Source organism: Indicator indicator, chromosome 5 (genome assembly GCF_027791375.1).
Source record: "Indicator indicator isolate 239-I01 chromosome 5, UM_Iind_1.1, whole genome shotgun sequence".
In the NCBI taxonomy this organism is placed as follows: domain Eukaryota; kingdom Metazoa; phylum Chordata; class Aves; order Piciformes; family Indicatoridae; genus Indicator; species Indicator indicator.
In genome coordinates, this window is record NC_072014.1 from 43,455,411 (window position 1) to 43,474,548 (window position 19,138).

Here is a 19,138-nt window from a genome sequence, read left to right on the forward strand (position 1 = left end):
CTTGCAGGAGACATCTAGGCAAGTGGGAAGGCAATTTTAAAGTGCAGATTAAGTCTATGCAGTACTGTCAAGCATGATCCAAAAGCATTCTGGAAGTAACTTTCTTTATCACTTACCCATGAGAATTTTCATATTTCAGCAATACCAGCTTTGCTGACTAACACTTCAATTTTTGGTAGATCCAATAGGCATCATCAGATAGGAGCAACTTAGAATCATAGAACCATAGAATGGCTCAGGTTGGAAGGGACCTCAGAGCCCATCTCCTCCAACCTCCCCACCATGCCCAGGGACACCTCTCAACCAGACTCAGCTGCTCAAGGTCTCATCCAGCCTGGCCTGCAACACCCCCAGGCAGGAGGCAGCCACAGCCTCCCTGGGCAGCCTGTGCCAGAGTTTCACCACCCTCCTGCTCAAGAACTTCTTCCTCAGCTCCACTCTAACCCTGCTCTGCCTCAGCTTCAAACCATTCCCCCTTGGCCTGTCTCCAGACACCCTCAGCAAAAGTCCCTCTGCAGCCTTCCTGCAGGATCCCTTCAGGTCCTGGCAGGCAGCTCTGAGGTCCCCCTGGAGCCTTCTCTTCTCCAGGCTGAACACCCCCAGCTCCCTCAGCCTGGCCTCACAGCAGAGCTGCTCCAGCCCTTGGATCATCTTTGTGTCCTCCTCTGGACTCCACAGCTCTGTGTCCTTCTGCAGAGGACACCAGAACTGGAGGCAGGATTGGAGGTGAGGTCTGAGCAGAGCAGAGTTCAGGGGCAGAATCCCCTGCCTCTGGCTGCAGGCCTGGATCTGATGATGAGTTTCCTCTGAAATCCAAGTGTGTAAAAGTAGGATCTGTTTAGATGTGAAATCTGCCTCCTGCCTGCATTCAATGCAGCCAAATAAAAACGCCTGCTGCTTTTTTAATAGAGGCTCATCTTGACTATTGTGTTCAGTGTGTGCCAGTAAGAGAAATGGATCTCTTCATGCATCACCAAGAAAACAGAGAAGTTACAATTACAGGGAATTCTGCCCTCAGTCCCTGACAAAACATAATCATTTGTATAATAAGGTCATGTTTGTGTTGAGTAGCCACAGGGTAGCACACATTGCATGCTTAAAAGTATTTATCCTGCAGAATTCATTTTCAAAGGTGTTCGTTGGTGTCCAAGTATGAACTAAAAGCTGGGGAGCTGGAGGTGGGGAGTTATAATATTCTTTGGGAGGGAAGTTTATTCTCTGCTTGGGTGGTCCCTACACTAAACCACTACAGTCAAGAGATCTTCATGCAGTGACCTTAAAGGTCATGACCAGAACATTTCACATTGTAGTAGTTATTGAATCTCCAACCAAAATACCATCTCATAACCCCCACCAACAAAAAGGAGCCTTATCAGAAGATATTTCTTCCACTGATAATAGCAGGAAAAAAAAATATTGCCACAAGCGGAAAAAACAGCTAAGTAAAATATTTTAGAGTAAAAAGAATTGTAACCTGATGCAGTAGTGTTGCAGGGAATGGTTTTTGTGGAGTTTTTTAAACTCAGAAAGTACTTAAAGATAGGGCAGTGCAATACAGCTACTGGAGTGAGGCCACAGGATGCCACAAAGATGATCGAAGGGCTGGAGCAGCTCTGCTGTGAGGCCAGGCTGAGGGAGCTGGGGGTGTTCAGCCTGGAGAAGAGAAGGCTCCAGGAGGATCTTAGAGCTGCCTTCCAGGACCAGAAGGGATCCTGCAGGAAGGCTGCAGAGGGACTTTTGCTGAGGGTGTCTGGAGACAGGCCAAGGGGGAATGGTTTGAAGCTGAGGCAGAGCAGGGTTAGAGTGGAGCTGAGGAAGAAGTTCTTGAGGAGGAGGGTGGTGAGACTCTGGCACAGGCTGCCCAGGGAGGCTGTGGCTGCCTCCTGCCTGGGGGTGTTGCAGGCCAGGCTGGATGAGACCTTGAGCAGCTGAGTCTGGTTGAGAGGTGTCCCTGGGCATGGTGGGCAGGTTGGAGGAGATGAGCTCTGAGGTCCCTTCCAACCTGAGCCACCCTGTGGTTCTATGAATTTAATGAGTTATCCTTTTAGGTTTGGAGTCCACTGACAAATAACAGCCTGTATGGCTTCCAGCTTTTCCTGGTAAATTCTGGTAAATTCAGATCTCAGCACCCATCTTATCCCGCCTGCAGCTGAGCTAGTTGTACAAGAGTTGAAGGTTGGACTTGATGATATTAGAAGCCATTTCCAGCCTTCAGGATCCTGTGTTTCTAGTCCTTTAGGAGTTGCACAGTGAGCAGGCAAATACTGCCTCACCTGGCTTAGGTTTGAAGCACCTTGTCATTACTGAGTCTCTCTGTGCTAATTACATTAGTTATAAGCAATATAGGTCTAGGGAAGCTCTCCCCCTCTGCTCTGCCCTGGTGTGACCACCCCTGCAATACTGTGTCCAGTTCTGGGCTCCTCAGTTCAAGAGGGACACAGTCCTGCTGAAGAGAGTCCAACAGAGAGCTATGAGGATGATGAAGGGACTTGAACATCTCTGCTGTGAAGATTGAGAGCCCTGGGGCTGTTTAGTCTGGAGAGGAGAAGGCTGAGAGGGGATCTGATCAATATCTATCAATACCTGAGGGGTTGGTGTCAGGATGAAGGTGCCAGGCTCTGTTTGGTGGTGCCCAGTGACAGGAACAACAGGGACAAGCTTGAACCCAGGAGGTTGCACCTCACCATTAGGAGACTTCTGTCTGGTGAGGGTGGCAGAGCCCTGGAGCAGGCTGCCCAGAGAGGTTGTGGAGTCTCCTTCTCTGGAGGCTTTCCAACCCCACCTGGATGTGTTCCTGTGTGACCTGCCCTGGGTGATGCTGCTCTGGCAGGGGGCTTGGACTGGATGATCTCTGGAGGTCCCTTCCAACCCCTCCCATTCTGTGATTCTGTGATAAACAAGAGACAAACTATCAACTAATTCTTTGTTCCATGTGGATAATTTTGTCCTATTTTCATTCTTCTCTAATGCTCTGTATTGTTTCACAATCAGACTGGGAGGGAGCTGTTTTCCTTCTTCCCTGCATGAAGCCTACATTTTTAACAACGTAAAAATAATAGTTCGGCCAGCATGGGGCTACCTGCTGCTCCATGGGTAGGGCAGGTATTAGCATTTGTTCCAGGACTTCAGTGTATCAAGTATGAAATGCAAATGTTCATATTTAGAGCAATTTTGCTTTGCCTAAAAGGCCCCTAATCAAAACTCAGCAAGTTCTTGGCAGAACAGGGCACGAGCCTAGGCCTGAGCTAAAGGCATAAATGAAGAAACAACAAAATGCACAGACAAATGGAAAGGTGGAGAGAGATCCTGGGAACAGTAGCTAGGCAGTCAAAGACTTGGCATACAGCATGCCTGAAATACACAGGGGAATAAAAAGCAGGAACAGCTTGCAACGAGGAGCAGAAGAGTTCCCATCAAGATGAGTGACAGTCCTCACCAAGGTGCAGGAGACAGCCACTCTGCAGGAGCTGTGGGGCTTGGTTCCATTTGCATTGAGTATCTTCTGTGGCTTTGCAGGTGGGCTCAGCACCACTCCCTCTCTATGCCAATTTGCTGCTCTTTCAAGGTTTTTCCTTTTGCACAGCTCCCAGAGGAAGAAAGCTGTCATGCAGAGCATTTCTGCAGTCCCAGACCTGAGAATCCACAGAATGGAGACTCCTGTGAGGATTCTTTGTGTTCTTTGTGGTATGCTGGTGTTGACAAGAGGCACTGGGGCAGCTCTCAGGACCTCACAGCCATGGCATGGATAGAAACTGTGGCCTTTGCCAGGTGCATTCTTGTCTGACTGCTCAAGCTGTCCTTTCTCTCCTCTAAATCTCTTTCCTTCCCAGTTCTAATACCTGTCCAGCCTCTCATTTTTTTTAGGGTTGTGACAATATTCCAGCTGGCAGCAACTGCTAGACATTAGATGCCATCTTTCCATTCCAGACATGGAAGTGTAGGGTGTTGTGACAGAGAACAAAACCCATCCTCATCTTCATCTTTGTGCCATAATGTACCATTGGAATGGTAGCTCTTTTGGAAAACACATGAGCTGTCTGCCCCATGGAGCAGTTTCCACTGCAGAACCTTCCCAAGCCCTGGTGTTCCCAGAGTCACAGAATCATTCAGCTTGGAAAAACCCTCAGGATCAGTAAGCCCAACCCAGAACCCTACTCTACAAGGCTCACCCCTAAACCATAGCCCCAAGCATCACATCCAAACCACCTTTAAACACATCCAGGCTTGGGCACTTCTTCACCTCCCTGGGCAGCACATTCCAATCCCTGACTACGCTTGCCCTGAAAAAATGTTTCCTAAAGCCCAGTCTAAACCTACCCAGTCACGGCTTGAGGCCATTCCCTCTTGTTCTGTCACTAATTACCTGTGAGAAGAGACCATCACCAACCTCTCTACAACATCCTTTCAGGTAGCTGTAGAGAGCAGTGATGTTGTAGGATCCACAAAAAGTTGAGGATCCTGCATGCTTTCTCACAAAGGGCAGCTGCTGGCTTTCTGCACTTCTGATTTAAATTCCTTTCATTTAAGAATTCAGTGATATACAGTTACAGAGAAGTAGGTTTATACCAACAATAAACACTTGATTGAGTGAGAAATCAGCATGGTGAGTGGCTGAAGAGTCACTGAAAGAGGAGTTTTCACACCAGAACTCAAGCTGTGTGCTAGATCCCCCCAGAGACAGAATCTTTCTTCACTCCTATCCCTGTGCCAGGACCACTGTTCTGTCTTCAACCACAATTATTGTTCTGTGGCACTGGATAGCTGCTGTGATGTGAGCTTAGGCAGATCTCAGTACATGATGTTTAAGCAAGCAAAGGACAGTGTAAAGAAAGCCTTGGAAGATGAGAAGGTGTGCAGGATGGTGAGCACATGAAGCAGCCTGGGAGTGCAGGTTGTTATGTACACTGGGAGTCACCTCGGTTTCACAGATGCACAGATTGCAGTGGGTTTGAAGGACTTCAGAGGTCATCTTGTCCAATCCCTGCACGCAGCAGGGACATCTCCAACTAGATCAGGCTGCCAGGGCCCCATCAATTCTGATCTGGAATGTCTTCAGGGACAGGGCTTCAACCACAGCCCTGGGCAACCTGTTCCAGTGTTTTCCAAGTCTCATCATTAAGAATTTCCTGCTGATGTCCTACCTAAATCTGCCCTGCTCCAGTTCCAAACCACTGCCCCTCATCTTTTCACTACAAGCCCTTCTAAACACCCCCTCCCCAGCCTTCCTGTATGTTCCCTTCAGATACTGAAATGCAGCTCTAAGGTCTCCCAAGAGCCTTCTCTTCTGCAGGCTACAATGATGATTGTTAAACTTGAACTTCTATGCAGAGAGACTGAGAGCCCTGGGGCTGTTTAGTCTGGAGAGGAGAAGGCTGAGAGGGGATCTGATCAATGTCTATCAATATCTGAGGGGTGGGGGTCAGGATGAAGGTGCCAGGCTCTGTTTCGTGGTGCCCAGTAACAGGGACAAGCTGAACCCAGGAGGTTCCACCTCACCATGAGGAGACTTTTTCATGGTGAGGGTGGCAGAGCCCTGGAGCAGGCTGCCCAGAGAGGTTGTGGAGTCTCCTTTGGAGACTTCCCAACCCCACCTGGATGTGTTCCTGTGTGACCTGCCCTGGGTGATGCTGCTCTGGCAGGGGGCTTGGACTGGATGATCCCTGGAGGTCCCTTCCAAACCCTGACATTGTGTGATTCTGTGGTTCAGGAGATGAAGCATGACTCCCATGAACTGCAGGACTCCCAGTTAGCAAGATAATTCAGTGATCTGAAGGCTGCTGTTCATCTGGCTACCATGGAGACTCCAGAGTACATTTGAGAAGGATCACCTTTCACTTAGAAGCAAAGATTTTGAAACAGATGAAAACTGGGTTGAATGGAAAAAAAAAAAAAAAAAACAACAAACCAAACATCCAAGAAAAGAGTATTCTATGGATTATTGCCCATAAGAATTTATCCTGAAAAAGCAAAGGATGTTACAGGAAAGGGCATGCATAGCTGAGAGCAGAACATCACTCATCATACTAAAAGAACAGCAGAGCATAAAACTGCTCTCCCCCATGTCTTTCTATTCCGAGGCCATCACTCAGGAAGCCTCTAGGCCTTTCCAGCTCTTCTGCTTTCTGTCTAAGATCTTCCTGTGCCTGGTATCATTCATTCCTGTTTTATGTCTGCTTGCTTTTCTGTTCATGGATATCCACTCAGTCTCCCACTCTAGACCTCAGAGCTGCCTGCCAGGACCTGAAGGGATCCTGCAGGAAGGCTGCAGAGGGACTTTTGCTGAGGGTGTCTAGAGACAGGCCAAGGGGGAATGGTTTGAAGCTGAGGCAGAGCAGGGTTAGAGTGGAGCTGAGGAAGAAGTTCTTGCGTAGGAGGGTGGTGAGACTCTGGCACAGGCTGCCCAGGGAGGCTGTGGCTGCCTCCTGCCTGGGGGTGTTGCAGGCCAGGCTGGATGAGACCTTGAGCAGCTGAGTGTAGTTGAGAGGTGTCCCTGGGCATGGTTGGGGAGGTTGGAGGAGATGAGCTCTGAGGTCTCTTCCAACCTGAGCCATTCTAGGTTTCTGTGATTCCATGGAACTTGTGGAAGAGCAGAACAAGGAAGATGATATTCAGAGCTAGAAAAAGAAGTCAGAGAGGGAAGGGAGTGGGAGATGTATTGGCAAGAGATAAAGACTGTGAGTTCTGAGACAGAACTTTGCTTGGTGACATTGACAACACTGTTAGGGAGTGATTTTCTGTATTGATTGTGGGCTCAGCATGGAAATGGTTATTGTGTTTGTGCACCAGCTACTAAACTTGCTAAGGTGTTTTATCAGCATCTTTTACTGTTAATATTCTGAACCATAGCCTTTGGCCACTCTAGTCCCATGCAGGGGAAGGAATTCTAATCCCCCTTGTACCTGATTTGATTTTATTAACACATTTCCTTTCTGACTGACAGGTTCCATTCATTAAATTATGAGATCCAAATGAACCCCAGACTCTGTCGGTGTCCTTCCTTGTCAGGGTCAAGGAGAAGTAGCCCAATTGATGCCATTGGCTTTCTTTTTTTCCTTTTTTTTCCCTTATTATTTAAAATAATGATTGAATTCTGTCACTCACATCTTCTGAATTACTGTGATGATTCATTACAAGCAGGTTTAAGCAGATCAAAGTCCAGGGTTGTTAATACTCACTGCAGAATTAGGAATAGAGGCCAGTTTGAGAAGAGCCTGTGGCCATCCACAGATACTTGTTTCCTGCAGAAGAGGCACATTTATTTAGGTCTATAAAACCCAGCTCATACCTGGAGGCATTTTCACACTGCTGGAGGCATTTTCACAGTGCTGAAGAGATGCTGAAGCAAGGTCAGTGAAATACAGATAATCATCATTTGTCCCTGCAGCCAACAAGGCCAAGGGCAGCCTGGGGTGGATTAGAAGGGCTGTGGTCAGTAGGTCCAGAGAGCTTCTCCTGCCCCTCTGCTCTGCCCTGCTGAGGCTACAGCTGGAATATTGTGTCCAGTTCGGGGCCACCCAGATCAAGAAGGACCTCAGGGAACTGCTTGAGAGAGTCCAGCACAGAGCCCCAGAGCTGCTGCAGGCAGTGGAAGATCTCCTGTGAGGCCAGGCTGAGGGAGCTGGGGCTTGGAGCTTGGAGCAGAGGAGCCTGAGGGCTGCCCTCATTGCTGGGGCTAAAGATGTGCAGGGCTGGAGCCAGGCTCTGCTCAGGGATGTTCAAGGACAGCACAAGGGGCACTGGGGGCAAGCTGGAGCAGAGGAGGTGCCATGGGAACAGAAGGGAAAACTTTTTCCCTCTGAGGGTGGCAGAGCCCTGGAGCAGGCTGTCCAGAGAGGTTGTGGAGTCTCCTTCTCTGGAGACTTTCCAAACCACTTGGATGTGTTCCTGTGTGACCTGCTTGAGTAGGTCCTACTCTGGATGATCTTTCCAGGTCCCTTCCAACCCCTTACCTTCTGTGATTTTTTTGTACAGTGAACCCAATATAGCCACAGGAGCTTCTGCAGCATTTCCTTGCCAGTTTTTGCAGCCTCTACTATTCACGAGCTGGGGGAGGGGAGGGAGGGAAGAGGCAGAAAGCATCCAACTTCTAAATTCTCTAAATGAGGTCTGCCTCTCTTTCTTTGCAAGAAAATAGAAGGCTTGTTACTGGGGAGAGCCCAGCTGGGGCTGTTACATGAGAGTGATTAGGAGAAGATGTTTCCTACTCTTTTCTCAGTCAGGGAATACTTCTCTCATTCAGAAAAAAAAAAAAAAGAAAAGAAAAGAAAAGGAAAAAAGGAGAAAAAGAAAAACTAGAAAAGGAGATGGGACAAAGCCATTGTTTCTGATCATCATTTTTCAATCAGGTCATCTTCTCTCCTTGTAAAAATCTAAAGAATACTGCAGCTGCTGCGAGTTGTTCTTCTTGAAGGGCTTTTTGAATGTTATTTCATTGAAGAGAGAAGAGAAAATAAATGTATCTAGGGATGTAGTCAGTCTTGTGAGAGATGGGAGATCAGGAAGATACATCAGCTTTTGATTTTTCAGCTCTAATTGTCATCTTACCAGGTCTCTTAATTTAGGCATTTTAGTGTTCTACTTTTTTTTCTCTCTTTTTTTTTTTTTCCCCTTCTCCAATTTTCAGTTGTTTTTCCACTGATTTTTATCAGTATCCACCTTTTATATTTGCTGCCTCCATCTTGGAAGAAAGCATTTAAATAATTTTATGTGAATTGAAGTTAAATATAGAATTAAATGAGAAAAGTTTGTACTAGGTACTTGCTTATCAATGCAGACAGCAGGTGTCCATGTTATTTGTAGATAATACAACCACAGGTGAAGTGATTGCTAAAGGTTTGTGAGGGTCAGTAACATAAACATGGATTTATTGCTTTTTTTTTTGTTTTGTTTTCAATCATATTTTAGATATAAACAGTGATATTTTTGTAGTCTGTATGGTTCAGTAGTCCATTACATTAGACCTGCCTGCTACAGCAGTGCTTGGACAGTTGTGCCTCCTGTCTTACTGTTTCAATGAAAACAGAGATGCTGAACTCAGTGTAGCCTCTCCCATATGCTTAATTCTCCTTTTGTTCATTGGTTTGCTGCATGCTGTTCCACAGAGTCACAGGATGTCAGGGGATGGAAGGGACCTCCAGAGATCACCCAGTCCAAGCCCCCTGCCAGAGCAGGGTCACACAGGGCAGGGCACACAGAACACATCCAGAGGGGTTTGGAAAGTCTGCAGAGAAGGAGACTCCACAACCTCTGTGCTGGACTCTCTCAAGCAGTTCCCTGAGGTCCTTCTTGAGCTGAGGGCCCCAGAACAGGACACAATATTCCAGCTGTGGCCTCAACAGTGCAGAGCAGAGGGGCAGGAGAACCTCTCTGGACCTACTCCCCACAGCCCTTCTGATCCACCCCAGGCTGCCCTTGGCCTTCTTGGCCACAAGGGTACCTTGCTGGCTCATGGCCATCCTGTTGTCCACCAGAAGCCCCAGGTCCTTTTCCCCAGAGCTGCTCTCCAACAGAGCAGCCCCCAGCCTGTATTGGTCCATGGGGTTGCACTCTCCCAGATGCAAGACCCTACTCTCTATCCTTCCCCTTTGCTTTTGCCTCCTTTGGTTAATTTCCTTGGTGCTTGCTGTGTCAGCTGCCTGTCAGTGGCTGTTCCTGGCAGCCCTGGATGTGTCATGGGCTCCTGGAGGAGGTTTTTTTCTAGGAGCTCTTTTATCCAGAAAGTTGATAGCAAGTTCCCTGACTTTTTTTTTTTTTCCAGAAACATTTTCAAGAGCAAGTTTAACTTTTCATCTGTAGGAGATGAACTACGGAGCAGGGAGCCATCTGAAATGGGGAAGCTCTGATTGCCATATTTTAAAGGAGAGGGTTGATGCCGAGCTGGAAGCTGTACAAATCGCGTGGCTCTGGCTGCCTCTCTCTGCCGCATCTCAGGGTGCTCCCGGAAGGCAGTGACACTTTGTTCTGAAAGCTCCTTTAAGTCATCCCCTCTTACGTTGCCAGCGCTGTGGGGAGCTGGAATGAACTGCAGCTGGAGCTCCCTGGGTGGAGCACGGGGCTTTGCCTTTGTCTTTTGGATATGCTGCGGTAGGGACGCATTCTGCTAAGGAAATTTGCATGCTCCCTGTTTTCTAAACATTCTTCCTTCTTCTGCCTTTACCGACCTGCCTCACTGCTACATAGACTTGATGACCTTCCCGTGTCGCCTTCTTGATGTTTGACAACGCAGATGTGAGTTCATCAGGCTGCCTGACTTGCGGAGGAGCAGCAGCAGCAAAAGAACAACGGAGGGCAGCGGTTATCATCCTCATTAGTGGCAATAAGGGGCACTTAGCACAGCCTTGGTTCTCGCATGGTTTTAATGGCCCAGCTTCCTCTGGCTCTTTTATGTTGTTTGAGAAAGCACGAAGCCAGAGAACTTTCCTAGCCAATGAAAGGTGGAGGGTTGCAGGTACACATTTCTCCTTCTCAAGGTGTAGCTCTCTTTGTTCCCAAGCACCCACCATTGGCAATAATAAAAGTGTTTGATGGGAGGTTTTCATCAGGAACCTCTGAATTTGAAATATTCAGGTCAGGAAAAGCACACTGTGATAGTCAGCATTTGGTCTGAACTGCTGAATGTTGGAAGGGTTTGGGGAGGTACTGCTTGAAAGAAAGTAAATCTCTGATCCTGAATGGTCTGTCAATTTATTAAAACCTGGAATGGAGCGATAAAGGCACTTCAGAGAGCATTTTGCCTTGTAAAAAGTCAGTAAAAATAATACTGGTCCCTTGAAAGTCCTCTGTACGAGGGCTTGGAAAGAGTTTTGGAGGTAGCTGTATTTTTCTGAGAGTTGAGCCTGGTGGGCAGCCAGGGTCTGCAGAACAATTGGGTCTGACTGGTTGACACATTGCTGGATTTTGCTGGGATCATTTTAATTGGGAGTCTTGTTGGTAGTCCTTGCATCAGAGCCTAATCCCTGCTTTGCTCTCATTTGTATTGGAACAAAGGTCCTGGGCCTGCCTTTCAAAGGAAGTCTCAGTTCTGACAGCTCTGCTTGATGCTGTTCCTCATTCTCTCAAGAGAAATCAACTTTCTTTCCCATTTTATCCTTGTTCCCAGGAGTCAATATGATCATCATGATTAGCAGTTTGTCTAAATATAGCAGAGTGGAGCCTGGAGGCCAACCAAGGTCTCTTTCCATGTCCGCTCAGTGGGTCAGGATAGCAGAGTAGCCATTGCTAGTGAGGGTGTGGTGCCCACAGTGCCAGCTGCTGTGCCTCTGTAGCTGTTGTGGAACTTCCTGTTTTTATTAGAGACAGGAAGAGCTCTACCAAGACAGAAGAATTCCAGGGATGTGTTCCTCCTCAACAAAGATGGTGGGAGCCCAAACCTTACCTGTCCTTTGCCTCTTCTTCAGGAAGCTGATGAAAGGGAAGCAGCAGTCTGCTCCTGTATATATGTTTTGGGACAGACAGTAACTAACAACATCACTTCCCCAGGGATGTAAAAGCCATCAGCTGTTGCAATCTGACCTCACAGTGAGCAGACCTGATTTTAATATCCTCTCATATCAGCAGAGTATAAACAGTGCATTCAGTGGCTCCATCAGAGAGGGGCTTCTGCCTTATCACTGCACTGCTTCAGTCCTCTCAGAGCAATCCAGTCCTTCTGTTTTATACCAACCACTGTGTCCAGTGCTGCTGGAGGACACAGAGCTGTTGGAGAGATTCCATAGGAGGCCACAAAGATGATCCAAGGGCTGGAGCAGCTCTGCTGTGAGGCCAGGCTGAGGGAGCTGGGGGTGTGCAGCCTGGAGAAGAGAAAGCTCCAGGAGGACCTCAGAGCTGCCTGCCAGGACCTGAAGGGATCCTGCAGGAAGGCTGCAGAGAGACTTTTGCTGAGGGTGTCTAGAGACAGGCCAAGGGGAATGGTTTGAAGCTGAGGCAGAGCAGGGTTAGAGTGGAGCTGAGGAAGAAGTTCTTGAGTGTGAGGGTGGTGAGAGTCTGGCACAGGCTGCCCAGGGAGGCTGTGGCTGCCTCCTGCCTGGGGGTGTTGCAGGCCAGGTTGGATGAGACCTTGAGCAGCTGAGTCTGGTTGAGAGGTGTCCCTGGGCATGGTGGGGAGGTTGGAAGAGATGATCTCCAAGATCCCTTCCAACCTGAGCCATTCTAGAACTCTTAAGACTTGGTTATCTCTAATTTTAATTGACTTGAACATCAGAGTCTGGAGGTTATGTATGAATACTATTTCAGTCTTAGGATGGGAATTTATTTAGTTGTTTATTGCCAAAGGTAGCCATTGTTAGCTTTACTAAACTTAAATCTTTCTCAGGCTTCTTTTGAAAATGTAATTTTTCTTTGGTTGTACTAAAAGCTATTAAAAAACTGTTTTTCCTTCCTCACAAAAAGAGTAGTGAGTGGGATATGCTGATATTACTTAATTTAAAGCAACCACTTTCTTCTTAATTTAACAAACAATTCTCAATTGTTTTTCTTTGACAATGGTAGTGTGTGAGAAATGAGCCTAAATCATTCTAATAAAGCTGTGGCAATCTTTCCTGTACGAAGAGCTAACATCCTGCAGCTCATCTGCGTCCTGTAGCTGCATCACCTACTGCAGTGACAAGCAGAGCAAATGGAAGTGAAATAAGGCACAAAATAAAAGAAGCTATTCACTGTAGTTGGCAATGTCCCCTAAGGTTACCCACAACAACCTTTGTGTCACCTGAATAGCAATTATTATTATTTTCCAGGTAAATATTCCATACAATTTTACCGTTTACTGATAGCCAGAAATGATACACCCCCCCTCCCCCCAAAAATCTGAATCAGGCCTGGAGCCTCAGCTATACTGACTAGGAAATGGACTAATCAGTGTAGAAACATTTAGGGCAAAGCAGGACAAGAAGGAACAGCCTCAAGTTGTTCCAGGGGAGGTTTAGTTTGGACATTAGGAAAAAATTCTGCCCTGAAAGGGTTGTCAAGCCCTGAAACAGGCTGCCCAGGGAAGTGGTGGTGTCACCATCTCTGGGGGTGCTTAACAGATGTATAAATGTAGCTCTTAGGTCCATGGGTTTGTGGTGGACTTGGCTGTGGTAGGGTCATGGTTGGACCTCACCACCTTAAAGGTGTTTTGCTACCTAAACACTCCTGAGGGTCCATATGGTGTCTGTACTGAAAAGCCTGTTTGCAGGAGATACTGCAATGAAGTCTTGGCATGGGCTTGAGACTCTTCAGTGTGTCTTAGGTGGCTTACTATTACTTTATTAAGATGCTGATGTCAGGGCCAGAAGAAGGTCCCAGCTTCTGGGGCCTGTCCCTCCCATATTTCTGTAGGCAGGTGTTGGTGCTGGGATGAGCTGCAATGCTCTGCACAGTTGCAGGAGCCAGGCCAGAGAGGGGCATTGCCTGTGCTGAAATAGGCAGCAATGGCTGAGCACTGCCAGCCTCCAGGGGGTTTTCAGGAGGGTTTGTTCTCCTCTGCTTTCCCTGTCTGCTCTGTTTCTGCTGGTGCATGAACGGTTTGGGGGAAGGCAGGCAGCTGGAGAGAATCATTTCTCCACTGCTCCTCCAAAGGTACACGTGCATAAGGACAGTGTGAACATAAGGACAGTGTGAGCATAAGGACAGTGTGTGCATAAGGACAGTGTGAGCATAAGGACAGTGTGAGCATAAGGACAGTGTGAGCATAAGGACAGTGTGTGCATAAGGACAGTGTGTGTATAAGGACAGTGTGAGCATAAGGACAGTGTGTGCATAAGGACAGTGTGTGCATAAGGACAGTGTGTGCATAAGGACAGTGTGAGCATAAGGACAGTGTGTGTATAAGGACAGTGTGAGCATAAGGACAGTGTGAGCATAAGGACAGTGTGTGCATAAGGACAGTGTGTGCATAAGGACAGTGTGTGCATAAGGACAGTGTGTGCATAAGGACAGTGTGAGCATAAGGACAGTGTGAGCATAAGGACAGTGTGTGCATAAGGACAGTGTGTGCATAAGGACAGTGTGAGCATAAGGACAGTGTGTGCATAAGGACAGTGTGAGCATAAGGACAGTGTGTGCATAAGGACAGTGTGAGCATAAGGACAGTGTGTGTATAAGGACAGTGTGAGCATAAGGACAGTGTGTGTATAAGGACAGTGTGAGCATAAGGACAGTGTGAGCATAAGGACAGTGTGTGCATAAGGACAGTGTGAGCATAAGGACAGTGTGTGCATAAGGACAGTGTGAGCATAAGGACAGTGTGTGCATAAGGACAGTGTGAGCATAAGGACAGTGTGTGCATAAGGACAGTGTGTGTATAAGGACAGTGTGTGCATAAGGACAGTGTGAGCATAAGGACAGTGTGTGCATAAGGACAGTGTGAGCATAAGGACAGTGTGTGCATAAGGACAGTGTGAGCATAAGGACAGTGTGAGCATAAGGACAGTGTGTGCATAAGGACAGTGTGAGCATAAGGACAGTGTGTGCATAAGGACAGTGTGAGCATAAGGACAGTGTGAGCATAAGGACAGTGTGAGCATAAGGACAGTGTGTGTATAAGGACAGTGTGAGCATAAGGACAGTGTGTGTATAAGGACAGTGTGTGTACAAGGACAGTGTGTGTATAAGGACAGTGTGAGCATAAGGACAGTGTGAGCATAAGGACAGTGTGTGCATAAGGACAGTGTGAGCATAAGGACAGTGTGAGCATAAGGACAGTGTGTGCATAAGGACAGTGTGTGCATAAGGACAGTGTGTGTATAAGGACAGTGTGAGCATAAGGACAGTGTGAGCATAAGGACAGTGTGTGTATAAGGACAGTGTGAGCATAAGGACAGTGTGTGCATAAGGACAGTGTGTGTATAAGGACAGTGTGTGTATAAGGACAGTGTGAGCATAAGGACAGTGTGAGCATAAGGACAGTGTGTGCATAAGGACAGTGTGAGCATAAGGACAGTGTGTGTATAAGGACAGTGTGAGCATAAGGACAGTGTGTGCATAAGGACAGTGTGAGCATAAGGACAGTGTGAGCATAAGGACAGTGTGTGCATAAGGACAGTGTGTGCATAAGGACAGTGTGTGTATAAGGACAGTGTGTGATAAGGACAGTGTGAGCATAAGGACAGTGTGAACATAAGGACAGTGTGAGCATAAGGACAGTGTGTGCATAAGGACAGTGTGTGTATAAGGACAGTGTGAGCATAAGGACAGTGTGAGCATAAGGACAGTGTGTGTATAAGGACAGTGTGAGCATAAGGACAGTGTGTGCATAAGGACAGTGTGAGCATAAGGACAGTGTGAACATAAGGACAGTGTGAACATAAGGACAGTGTGAGCATAAGGACAGTGTGAGCATAAGGACAGTGTGTGTACAAGGACAGTGTGTGCATAAGGACAGTGTGTGCATAAGGACAGTGTGAGCATAAGGACAGTGTGAGCATAAGGACAGTGTGTGCATAAGGACAGTGTGTGCATAAGGACAGTGTGTGCATAAGGACAGTGTGAGCATAAGGACAGTGTGAGTATAAGGACAGTGTGTGCATAAGGACAGTGTGAGCATAAGGACAGTGTGTGCATAAGGACAGTGTGTGCATAAGGACAGTGTGAGCATAAGGACAGTGTGTGCATAAGGACAGTGTGAGCATAAGGACAGTGTGAGCATAAGGACAGTGTGAGCATAAGGACAGTGTGAGCATAAGGACAGTGTGTGTATAAGGACAGTGTGAGCATAAGGACAGTGTGTGCATAAGGACAGTGTGAGCATAAGGACAGTGTGTGCATAAGGACAGTGTGTGTATAAGGACAGTGTGAGCATAAGGACAGTGTGTGCACAAGGACAGTGTGTGCATAAGGACAGTGTGAGCATAAGGACAGTGTGAGCATAAGGACAGTGTGAGCATAAGGACAGTGTGAGCATAAGGACAGTGTGTGCATAAGGACAGTGTGTGCATAAGGACAGTGTGAGCATAAGGACAGTGTGAGCATAAGGACAGTGTGAGCATAAGGACAGTGTGTGCATAAGGACAGTGTGAGCATAAGGACAGTGTGTGCATAAGGACAGTGTGAGCATAAGGACAGTGTGAGCATAAGGACAGTGTGAGCATAAGGACAGTGTGTGTATAAGGACAGTGTGAGCATAAGGACAGTGTGAGCATAAGGACAGTGTGTGCATAAGGACAGTGTGAGCATAAGGACAGTGTGTGCATAAGGACAGTGTGAGCATAAGGACAGTGTGAGCATAAGGACAGTGTGTGCATAAGGACAGTGTGTGTACAAGGACAGTGTGTGCATAAGGACAGTGTGAGCATAAGGACAGTGTGTGCACAAGGACAGTGTGTGCATAAGGACAGTGTGAGCATAAGGACAGTGTGAGCATAAGGACAGTGTGAGCATAAGGACAGTGTGAGCATAAGGACAGTGTGTGCATAAGGACAGTGTGAGCATAAGGACAGTGTGAGCATAAGGACAGTGTGAGCATAAGGACAGTGTGTGCATAAGGACAGTGTGAGCATAAGGACAGTGTGAGCATAAGGACAGTGTGTGTATAAGGACAGTGTGTGCATAAGGACAGTGTGAGCATAAGGACAGTGTGAGCATAAGGACAGTGTGTGCATAAGGACAGTGTGAGCATAAGGACAGTGTGAGCATAAGGACAGTGTGAGCATAAGGACAGTGTGTGCATAAGGACAGTGTGTGCATAAGGACAGTGTGAGCGTAAGGACAGTGTGTGTACAAGGACAGTGTGTGCATAAGGACAGTGTGAGCATAAGGACAGTGTGTGTATAAGGACAGTGTGAGCATAAGGACAGTGTGAGCATAAGGACAGTGTGAGCATAAGAACAGTGTGAGCAGATCTATAGGCACATGCAGCTGCAAGCCTATGCAGCAGATGTGCCAGCATCTGCTCCTTGTCTGCCTCATGTGAAGCTGTTTAGGAAAAGGTCATTCAATGGCTTCCTTTTTAAGTGATAGGTTTTGGTTGTAAGATTTTCTTCCTTTGCCTTCTAATTTCCTTTTTTATTTGTCACATGGAATAACAGTGTGGTGGTACAGCACTGGTTTCTTGCTCTTAGATTTCCAGATTCATTTTTGGGGATGATCAGAGGCACTGGTTTGTAGATACGTTTCATGTTCCCATGATAATGAGATTTTGGGTGTTTGTGTTTGGTTTGGTTTTTGAAGCAAGGCCCATGCATACCTACATGTTCTTAAAAGTATTCTCCATACCAAAAGACTTCATGTAAAATAAGAAAAGGAATATCAAATAGGAAAAGGAATCATGGAATCACCATAGAATCCTAGAATGGTTCAGGTTGGAAGGGACCTCAGAGCTCATCTCCTCCAGCCTCCCCACCATGGGCAGCAATGAGCTAGTCTCAAAGAGCACAAACCTGTCAGCATGGATAATGTATGATGATAAAAATGTACTGCAGCACGGTCTGGGCCAGTCAGCCAAACTGCATTTAGAATTAACCCAGTGATTCATTTCATTATCACCAATTGAAACAAAAGTCTGCAAATAAACTACTTTTCCAGCACCATAATCATACAAAAAGGACCTACAAGCACATGCTTTAGGGGCTTTGAAAGGTCATTGTATTTCCTGGTGAGGCAACAGCCTTGCTGAGAAGTCACCTAAACACTCCTGGTTTTCCTCCTTTTCTATAAAACAGAAATCACAATATTGTCTGACACCCTTCAGCACTTTTCAAAGTGTGGTCTGACTGGGATCATGGAGTCCTAGAATGGCTCAGGCTGGAAGGGAGCTCAGAGTTCATCTCCTCCAACCTCCCCACCATGCCCAGGGACACCTCTCAACCAGACTCAGCTGCTCAAGGTCTCATCCAACCTGGCCTGCAACACCCCCAGGCAGGAGGCAGCCACAGCCTCCCTGGGCAGCCTGTGCCAGAGTCTCACCACCCTCCTCCTCAAGAACTTCTTCCTCAGCTCCATTCTAACCCTGCTCTGCCTCAGCTTCAAACCGTTCCCCCTTGGCCTGTCTCTAGACACCCTCAGCAAAAGTCCCTCTGCAGCCTTCCTGCAGGATCCCTTCAGGTCCTGGCAGGCAGCTCTAAGGTCCCCCTGGAGCCTTCTCTTCTCCAGGCTGAACACCCCCAGCTCCCTCAGCAGGGCCTCACAGCAGAGCTGCTCCAGCCCTTGGATCATCTTTGTGGTTCTCCTCTGGTCTCACTCCACAGCTCTGTGTCCTCCTTAGGATCCAGGCAGGAAAAGGAATACCTGAAATAGCAGTGCAGATTGCAGCAGCACTGTAAACATGTCTCATATCCTCACACAGCTCCTGCTGCAACTTGTGACATCTTTCACAGAAGTGTCACCTTTAGGAGGCTATTTTTGGCACTGATGTTTCAGCATGGGTGTTCAGGATAACAGTGGGGATTGGCTGTGTTCTCAAGAGATCACCTTCACGTTCCCTCCAATATTCCTGGCTGTATTGAAGAGGTGAGCAGTGGATAGTGCTGCCTAGCTGTGCACATTTGTTCTATTCTCTCTCATAAAGCCAGATTCAGTAAAAGCTTTGCCAAAACTGCGCTGGATTTCCCAACAAGATTTAAGTTCATTTGAGCCAGCAGTGTGCCCAAGAAAGCCAAAGGCATCCTGGCTGGGATCAGCAATGCTGTGTCCAGCAGGAGCAGGGAGGGGATTGTCGCCTGGGACTCAGCTCTGGGGAGGCCACACCTGGAGTGTTGTGTGCAGTTTTGGGCACTCAGTACAGGAGAGATGTGGAGGTGCTGGAGCCAGGGCAGAGGAGGGCAAGGAAGCTGTGAAGGGTCTGGAGAATAAATCTGATGAAGAGTAACTGAAGGAGCTGGGGATGGTTGGTTTGAAAAGGAGGAGGCTGAGGGGAGACCTCATTGCTCTCTACAGCTACCTGAAAGGAGGTTGTGCAGAGGTTGGTGCTGGTCTCTTCTCACAGGTAATTAGTGATGCAACAAGAGGAATGGCCTCAAGCTGCCATTGGGTAGATTGAGGACTGGACAGTAGGAAACATTTTTCATGGCAAGAGTGGTCAGGGATTGGAATGTGCTGCCCAGGGAGGTGGTGGAGTCCCCAAGCCTGGATGTGTTTAAAGGTGGTTTGGATGTGGTGCTTGGGGCTATGGTTTAGGGTTGAGCCTTGTAGGGTTCTGGGTTGGACTTGGTGATCCTGAGGGTCTTCT

The 19,138-nt window shown here is 47.5% G+C and overlaps 1 protein-coding gene across 1 annotated transcript in view; it reads left to right on the top strand.

Annotated features, from left to right (window-relative positions):
* Nucleotides 1-19,138, top strand: part of LRP1B (LDL receptor related protein 1B) — a 660,028-nt gene that overhangs the window by 272,676 nt on the left and 368,214 nt on the right. The window lies entirely within an intron of this gene.